The following is a 9,680-nucleotide window of genomic DNA, read 5'->3' as shown; positions in this document are numbered from 1 at the left end:
TTTGGCCAGAAAGCTACAGACTCGAAAATTTTACCAAAAGTCAAACCTATTCTGCAGTTCTAGGGCCACATGTAATGTTTTTGCTCTAATAAATGTGATTTATCCTTACAAAATGATATTCTAAATTTAACTACTAAGAAACTAATTAAATACCTGATTCATTTATACAACTAAAGCAGTGATACTTCTTTTCCCTAATTACCTAAGTGATGCATATAATGAAGCCATACATAACCTTTATTTTCATAACATTTATATTTGTTTTATGAAGATAATAGTTTAAGCTTCATAAGCTTTTACAATGATCTATAGATAAATCATGCTAATATTATTTTCATGTAGTGTTTAATATTATAAACATTTTGAATTATATGTTCAACTAAGTTGAATGATAATGTGGTAGATTTTTAATAATATATTGTATGATATGTCAGCTTAATTATAATTTTCACAATGTATTTAACTTTAAGCCCTTGGGAAAATACTAAATGGTGAATTAGAATTTCTATATTTTAAGGATCTGTAAGTAATACAAACTACTAAATTTCAATCAAAAAGTATAGTGATGAGTGGGCATGTGAGTGTGTGTATCGTTCACATGTTTTTTAGGTTATAGGGTGTTTGTACCTTTGGGTTATATTGACAAATATGTTAGTTATTGCCAACTAAACTAAATATAAGAGTGATGATTGTGGCTGTTAAAGGTAATCTTATACACATAGCTGGAGATACAGACACAGATGTTGATATACAGAAATATCTATGGTGAACATTGTAGGTCTGCTAAAATAGCTGTTTATAATTGAATTTCCTAATTATTTAGACTATAGTTTCCTCTTTGAAGAGAACTTAGTAACTTTGTACAAACATTTCATTTAATATGTTTCAGAATAAACTCAGAAAAAAAGAGTAACTAAAAAGATGACTATATACACATCCATATTCCTTACAATTTATTAAAAAAGAAGTTTTTTGTGTTAAAATAAAGAATTTGGTGTTCCATAATGAGACAAATGGACATTTATAGGCACAGAATGTTCTACAAAGTTTGCAAACCTGTATCTCATTTTCTGACTTGTAATTCCTGCAGATAGTGCCTCCCAACAAAAATCTTAAAATGTTAAAATGTTGAAAACAGTTGCTCAAGTTTAATGTGCTTATTCATAAGAACAAAGAGGTTAAAATTACTTCCAAATATCATGGTAGTATAACTAGAATATAGTTTAATCACTAACAAAATAGCAAATTATTCTTGAATTATCACAGTCTTTTATAAAAGAAAATAAAGTTGTTTATTATTTATTTAATCTGCCCAGATAATAGACATTCACATCTCAACAGAATAGTTTTCACAGCTTGATGCCGATTTTTGTATTCATTATTATTGAAACAAAAACAATTACACGAATAAAGAGTTTCTTCTGAAGGAGCTAAGTTTTGTGACAAATGTGACATTTTTGAACTAAGATTTTTTAAAAAATATCTGAACTTGTTCTCAAATTCTTATGCTTCTAGTTTAATCATGTGACAAAATTAGCTCTGGATCTTTTTTTTTCATTTTTACATCCTAAGGTACAGACCTTAAATTCAAATAATAATATCTTCAAAATGGAATTAATAGTGTCTTTGAGATTTCTCAAAAATTTCCTGTAGTTACAATGGTTGTTTGTTTACCTTTTGAACAGAGACTGCTTAAGCATTTATTTGCAAAGCCACATATTTCTTCAAAAGTACCCCTGGTACCAGGGGAAAAAAATTAAAAAACCAAAAAACGAAAAACAAAAAAGAACCAAGATACATCATGTAAAAGTACAAGTTCCCAATGAGAAATGTAAATGTATTGTATACCTAAAATGTACCAATAAAAGAATTTTAAAAAAAAAGAATCTCAGGGGAAGATTTATATGAGAAATTCTGTTTTCTTTAAGTTAATTCTTTGTAGATAGAATATTGTAAGTAGAGATAAGTTACAGAAATTGTATACTTTACAGTATGAAATAGAAGCCTTTGGAAGTGTGTGAGTGGTCTCACTGTCCATCATGTATGCATTCTTAATTGTCTAGGAAAATAGTAAATAAATTCTTAAGAAATAGTTATATATTAAACCCCATAGAAGTTTTTCATCTTCTTCATTCTGCTAGTGAAGCTTTACTGTCAGAGTCATGAATTAACCAGGAATAGTCTGATCTGTCTTATTATTCTTATCATCAGCTTGAAGTATCTACTTTAATCTTTGGTCTATTAAGGCATTGCTATAAACTACACTGCTATTTAAATAATTCACAGCTACAGGCTTCTGAGCTGACATTGTTCAGAGAACTGTCAGAGTATAGCAGAAATAAAAGACAAAATTTTTAGAATATTTTATAGACCAAAAGCAGATGAGGTTGTGTATCAACGTCATGTGATGATCCAAGTTCCAGTGTAGCAAAGACATAGAATTTATTTAAGTGATGCTGCTAAGCAATGGGAAATGTGTGAGGAGGAGATAAATATATTTAGCCTGATTTAAACACCATTAATATCTATTGTTATTTTTGTATTTCTGTGCACCAGTTCGTACATTTAAAATGCAGAAAAAATTAAGTGATGAAAATCTTATTGTGATTAATTTGTTTGGAAAACTATAAGCATTACTTCAGTCATGATTTCTTTGATGAGTATATGATGAAAGTCTTCATTTTTCTTCTTGATCTATCATAAACCTTTAATTTAGACTATACTATTGCAAGCTGACATAAAATACCTCAAAAATCAGGAATTAAGAGTTTTACAGTCTACGGCCATACCACCCTGAAAGCGCCCGATCTCATCTGATCTCGGAAGCTAAGCAGGGTCAGGCCTGGTTAGTACTTGGATGGGAGACCGTCTGGGAATACCCTGGGAATACCCTGGGAATACCCTGGGAATACCCTGGGAATACCCTGGGAATACCCTGGGAATACCGGGTGCTGTAGGCTTTTGCGCCCTTGGGGCTGGAGATTTAGTTCAGTGGTTCAGGAGCCTGCCTCAAAAGTGCAAGGTCCTGAGTTCAATCCCTGGTACTAAAAAAACTAAGAGTTTTACAAAATCATTAGAATTTTGCAATAAATTTTTGAGTTAAAGTTCATATAAAATAACCACTCTGAGTTTAAAATATGCAATCTGGCATGCTTTAACATGTATATACTCTGAAACCATCACCACAATTAAGATATGAACATATCCATCACCCCCAAAGATTCTTCATGCCCCATTTTAATTTCTTTCTGTGGCTATTCCCTCTATGCACAGGATCTGCATTTTTTCACTCTATATATTAAATTATTTTATTTATCATTGCTCTGCTTTCTGTCACTACATGTTAGTTTTAATTTCCTAGAATTTTATATGAATGACAATTTCTTCCAAGTTTAAATATATATTTTGTCACACAACCAGACAATTCTTTCAGGTATTTACCTAAGAGAAATGAAAATATTTATACATAAATATTTCTAATATTCATAATAGTCAAATATTGTAAAAAACTGAAATACCTTTGCAAAGGTGAGCTGATATCCCAATGAAATACCATGGATATAATGAGATACTAGCTAGAAATAAGATTGAATGTACCATTGATCTATATAATAATGTATGTCAATTTAAAAATCCTTATGGTCATACAAAAAGTACATTTTCTTTGAATCTATGTAGTCAAGTTCAAAAACAGGTGAAAATAATGTTCATAAAATTGAGAGCATTTGTTGCATTTTGGAATCAGGATTGTCTGGTAAGGACCACAAGGATACATTCTTCTGTGATAAACTAGTCTAATCTGAATTGTGGTTGTGTAACTATTTATTGAAACTGATTAAATTAATTACTTAAAGCTTTATATTTCACTGTATGTATATTTTATCCAAGTAAGAACAATTATCCCTTGTCCTTTCAGACTAATATGGGCTAAGGGGAACAAAGGCATGGAATGATTAAGTGTTTGCTCCTGGATTCTACACATTCTCACTTAAAAGAGAAATGTTCCATATTTACATGCTTATTATATTGCTCTTTTATGTAAGATTCATTCTGCTGGATTCTGAAGACCGCTTTTACAGTGATCTAAAACACTAATGCCAGGACAAAGTTTAGAATCTACTTAGCAATTAGATTTAAGGTCAATAATAATTAGGCAGTTCAAATTATTACTTTTTTCAAATTATAATTTAGAGACAAACCACAGGAAAAACCAATTCATTTCCAGATTGCAATTTTCTTACACTTCAAAACCTAATACATCAATCATTCACTTAATTCTTGAATTAGTGTATGTAAACAATTATAAAAGTAAAACTTTTCTGTTGTATTTCTTTAGTGACTAACAAGATATTTCAGGTAATGCACTTTTTACTCTTCTTTCTTTAGTTCTTTATGTTTATTGTCGTTTTAATTAACATATAATAGTTGCAAATGTTTAAAGAGTAAATATGTAATTATTAATTCAAGATGATTGTCCATTATCTCCCTTGTGATATGACAATAGAAATTTCGTCTTATAGCAACTGTGAAATATGCAATATGTTATTATTAACAATAATTACCTCACTATGAAAGAGATTTCATGTACTTCTTTTTTATTATATACATAGTCCTTTTAACCGAAATTTGTGCTCTTTAACCAATGTCTCCTAATTCCCTCCCTGTCTTCCACCCAGGCTCTATGAGCTCTATACTACTCTTTATTTCCATGTGTTGGACTCTTTGAGATTCAGGTCATGTGGTGCTTTTCTTTTTGTACTTACCTAGCTTTTTTCATTTAGTATAATGTTGATCAGGTTCATCCTCCTTATTGCAAATTACAGAATTTTCTTCTTTTTATGGTTGAATAACATTCCTTTGTGCATATGTACCACATTTTCTTTACCCATTTATCCATTTATGGATATGTAGGTTGATTCCAATACCTTGGCTATTGGGAATAACCATACAATGATCATAGGATCATAGGAGTATATTTATGTCTTCAGCCTTTGATTTCAATTCTTCTTGATATATATATCTAGAAGTAGGACTACTTGATCATATGATGGTAGTATTTTTAGTTTTTTGAGGAACTCCATACTGTTTTCCATAACAGATATATGTGGTTTTAATTTGCATCTCACTATAGTTTAGTGATGCTAAGCACTATCTCTAGGTTTGACTAGGAGAATGTACTTTTAAACTCACTCATAAGATTGTGGACAGGATTCAATTTCTCACAGGACACTGGTCTGAGGGACTTAGTTCCTCACGATTTGTTGGCTGGAGAGCTCCCTCAATTCCTGCTCATATGGGCAATAACAAAAATGTGGCAGATATATCCATTAGATTGAGCAAGCAAGAAAAAAGGAAAGAAATGTGCAAGGTAAAAATCAAATAACATTTGGACTTCAATCTTGATGCACCATTTTATTACTTTCATCATAAACTACTTGTTAGAAGAAAAACACTAGGGGCAGCTAACACTCAAAGACGAGGACATGAATTACACAAGTGTTGATTCTCAAGAACTGCAATGATTGAGATCTTTTTTTAAAAGCTTCCTACTATACCCCTCTCACTCAGTATGATTTGGGCTTAAATCCTGATTAGTATTAGACCAGTCATGACAAATTCTTGTCACTTAGTGGCTCGGGCCTTGACACATAACCCTGATCTGGTCAGTGAGATATAAGAAGAATTCAGCATAGAAAGTTGTAAAAGATGTCTTTTTCTCTTGATTCAATATTACATAGGATCCTGGACCATTTTGTGTCCATGAAAGAAGCTATTCTAGAGACAGTCAGTGCCTTAAATTTATCAAAATAGCTTCAGTTCTTAATGACAGTACTGAGTCATAGAATTTGTCAAAATCTTTCTAACCTGGAGGACTTTAAGATAATTTCCTCTTGTTTAGGATCTTACCTTGTGTGTTAGGATCTTACTTTGTGTGGACAGATTACCTTTACTTTTATCCTAATTATATATATATATATATATATATATATATATATATATATAGTTTTGGGATTCCACAATAATGGGAACATAGATCTAATAAACAGAAAGATCATATACAAAGTACACCTGGTTCACAAATTGCTGTTTGCCCATGCTTTGGTCTGCAGTGGTTTGAACAAATACTAAAATACAACAAGTTATTGCTTTTGAAAATTTGAACCTTTATCACTTAGCCTATGTCTCAAACTTTAATGTGTATTTCTCTATCACTTAGATTATGTCTCAGTCTTTAATGTGCATTTTACACAGCACCTGGGAATCTTGTCAAAAGGCAGATTCTGATTGTTAGAGAGGAGGCCTGAAGAATGTAAATTTTCTGAAACAAACTAATGTTATCTCAGTGCTGCTTAATGTGAAGACTATGTTCTGTGTAGAAAAACTGTAGACATTGTTGGAAGTAGTTTTTCAGAAGAAAAAAAATGGGCTTTTAGTTTTTCTAAGAAAGTGGCTTCAAAAGTATGCTCAAGTTTATCATTTCCCCCTTAATTTTCTTTTACTTTGATCATGGGAGATAATCATAAGCTTAAATATTACCAAAAATATGAAAAAGTATCACAAACCAAATAACATTTTGATTCTCATTTGTATTTTTATCATTCTGTTGAATCATTGAAAAACAATTGCTTTTCAATGTTGATTAGCTTGGTATTTATTGGGGAGCAAACTGAATTTTAAAATAATAAGTACAAATAAGGTAATCCTTTAATTCAGAGAAAGCACGTCAGATTTTCTTTTCTTTTGAAGAAAGCTTCCCTTTGATGAGCTGACAGTTACATTATGTTCCGCTTTGCAGTCTCCTGTGACTATTGATTTATATCAAAGCTTTACCGACAATTAAGCATTTTCAGTCTGTTCTCTGGACTGAGTGGAAATGTCAGGTAGTTTAGTTTAGATTATTTACTACAAGGCATAGGGGATGATTTTTATTTAGGCTGAAAAGAGCTGTAAATTAGTATTATCCAGGAACCTTTCTGGAATGTCACTTTCATTGGAAATCCACAAACCTAAATCATGTGACAATAGATTTGAAAACTTTAAGAGCTGACAATTTACTTTATTTGGAATGTGTGTATCTTCAACTGAAGTGTTAATTACTTTGAACTTCCTGAAGGTGATCTACTAGACTTAAAAGTATTTATCCATCTTTGAAATTAAACTAATATGTCTTAAAAACCTCTGCTGTAACTTTCACCCTCTTAAATCTTAGTGCTCTGAATAAAAGGGGAATCAACCAGATTATGTAATAAAAGATACATTCACATAGCAATAAATCTCCATTTTAAATTTCGTTAACATTGTGGTAGTATAAAGGATAACATATTACTAAAATGAAAAATATTTGACACATTTAATACATAAAAAAATGAGTTTCCTTATAAGAGTAAATTATCTCTGAGCTGGGAGTGTAGCTCAGTGGTAGAGTAACTGGTAGTGTACTTCAGTGCTAGAGCAATTGCTTAACGTTTAAGAGGCCCTGGGTTCAATCCCCAGGACAGCCCCCTGCAAAAAAGAACAGTCAAATTATTTCTAAATATATTGTTATTTTAGATAAAATACACCTGTCTCTTAACATTACACTTAATTTTATTAGCGCAGTACTTTTGTTATATGATGAAAAGTAGTACCTTTAATTCATCCTTAGCCAAAATATTTATAAATCCAGAATTTCTGGGGCTCTCATAAATGATATTTGGTTATTTTTTAAGTATTCATAGTAAATTACAGTACTTATAAGCCATGTTCTGTGGCAAAAAAGAAAAAAAAATGTAGAGGATAAAACATAAATTACACCATATTACTACCCAGAAATAATTTCTGTTAAAATTTTGTTATATTTACCTCCCATATTTTAATGCCAATATAGCTATGTACTTATACAACTGGTGTCATATTCCAAATATTCACAAAGTACATGCATGCTCTGTAGTCCATACACTGTAGGAAATAAATATTCCTATTTTAATCATTCCAGGGCTCAATATCAAGCAACTAGGTTCCACTCCTACAGCTTAAGGAACAAGGATGTTATTCAAACCAGCAAATCCTAAATTTATTATTGTGTTCTGACTGTCTTTTCCTATGGAAACCTCAATAAAAGTTCTGGCCTAATGCTTTTTTCTCTTCCCAGTCTTTTACCATATGACCACATTTGTGTCTATTCCATGTACCCCATATTGTGTTCTTCTGTTTCTAGGATCTATAATAGATTTTTTTTGTTAAACCTGTGTCTCCTTTTGAGGCCACGCATAACCAAACATCTGTTTTGGTTCATTTTGTGCCGCTCTAACAAAATATCTGAAGCTCGATACTTAAACAGGAAGTAGGTATTTTGGGTTTACAAATCTGGAGGCCGGGAATTCCAAAGAGCATGTTGCTGGCATCTTGCACTGGGGCCTGGCTGTGTTAGAACATGGTAGAGAAATAGAAGAAGCAGGCACAAGTGAAGAGAGGTTACATGGAATGGTAGAAAGAGAGTGGGAAGATTTTTTGGAATAACAAACATTTAAAAAGTCTTGTGCTAGAAGATAAATAAAATAATGTACAGAAAATACTGTTCAAAGGAAAGAATACATTAGGTACAATTCCAATCATGTGAGCTGTTATTCTAAATTTCTTTTTGACTAGCACTAGCAAGATATAAAAGATAAGGTCATTTAACTTCTTAACTAAGTATGAAGTATTCTTAGCCACACTCGGTGTTTCCAAATGACTCTGAGTCATTTACTGTGCTCTGTTTTCCCTAGTAAAATTTTTAAGAAAAATATCCTATTTTATATGTCTCTCAAAACAGACACATAAAGACTTGATATAAGAAGCATATTTGGGATATGATCCCAAGGAGGAGATCAGTTAAGAGAAAGAGTTAATGTAAGAGTTAATATATATATAATAATATAAGAGTTAATATAAAAGTAAGAAGTGTTAGGTATATGCACAACACACTCATGATGAATGTGATCATTATTACTGAAAGCAGGCACTAAGATAAATAATTTTTAAAGAGTGAGTAATGAAGGCCAAATATTGTGGGCCATAGGGAATTGATCTTCCACAATTCCCTGAAAAGCACACAGATTTATTTTGCCTTAGAAGTTGGAGGCCAGGACCATCTCCCTTCTTGTTTTCACAAATAGTTGGTGTCAATTAGCCATCATGTTTTTAATTCCTCTGTGATAACAGACTGAGCTTGAACATAGGCACCTGAGGCATGACAACAGAACCTGAGGCTAATAGCAGAAAAATGGCCATTCAAGTGGAATGTTGCTGGCCCCAGGTGAATATGAATACTGCTTGAGGCTGATACCAAAATCACAGATGAATGAAGAGGACATGATTCAGGACACCACTGATATCTTCTATAATCTCTTAAGAGGTAATAATAAAAGCTAGGATCAGAAGTAGATTCAAAATAGACCAATCCTTGGTGCAACATCTTTTAAGTGCTGTAATGAAGGTTTTGTTTTTGCCTTGTAAGAAGGTTAGTTTAGAAAAATCTACAGGCCACTAATAAGAAATTGTGCCTAACATAGTCATCAAGGAAACGCAAATTAAAATCACAAAATCACAATACTACACATCCACCAGACTGGCCACATTTGAAAATTCTAACAATATCAAGTGTTGACTAAAATGTTGATCATCTGGAACTCTCATATACTGCTGGTCATTCATTTCTA

At 31.8% G+C, this 9,680-nt stretch overlaps 1 pseudogene; it reads left to right on the top strand.

The window, feature by feature from the left end:
• The first annotated feature begins 2,775 nt into the window (after positions 1-2,775).
• Positions 2,776-2,898, top strand: LOC147823241 (5S ribosomal RNA; annotated as a pseudogene).
• The last annotated feature ends 6,782 nt before the right edge of the window (positions 2,899-9,680 follow it).

Source organism: Heterocephalus glaber, unplaced genomic scaffold (genome assembly GCF_053883595.1).
Source record: "Heterocephalus glaber isolate CG9 unplaced genomic scaffold, H.glaber_assembly_v1.0 deba00001594, whole genome shotgun sequence".
In the NCBI taxonomy this organism is placed as follows: domain Eukaryota; kingdom Metazoa; phylum Chordata; class Mammalia; order Rodentia; family Bathyergidae; genus Heterocephalus; species Heterocephalus glaber.
Note: the sequence above shows the minus strand (reverse complement) of the source record. Positions and strands in the feature narration are given on the sequence as shown.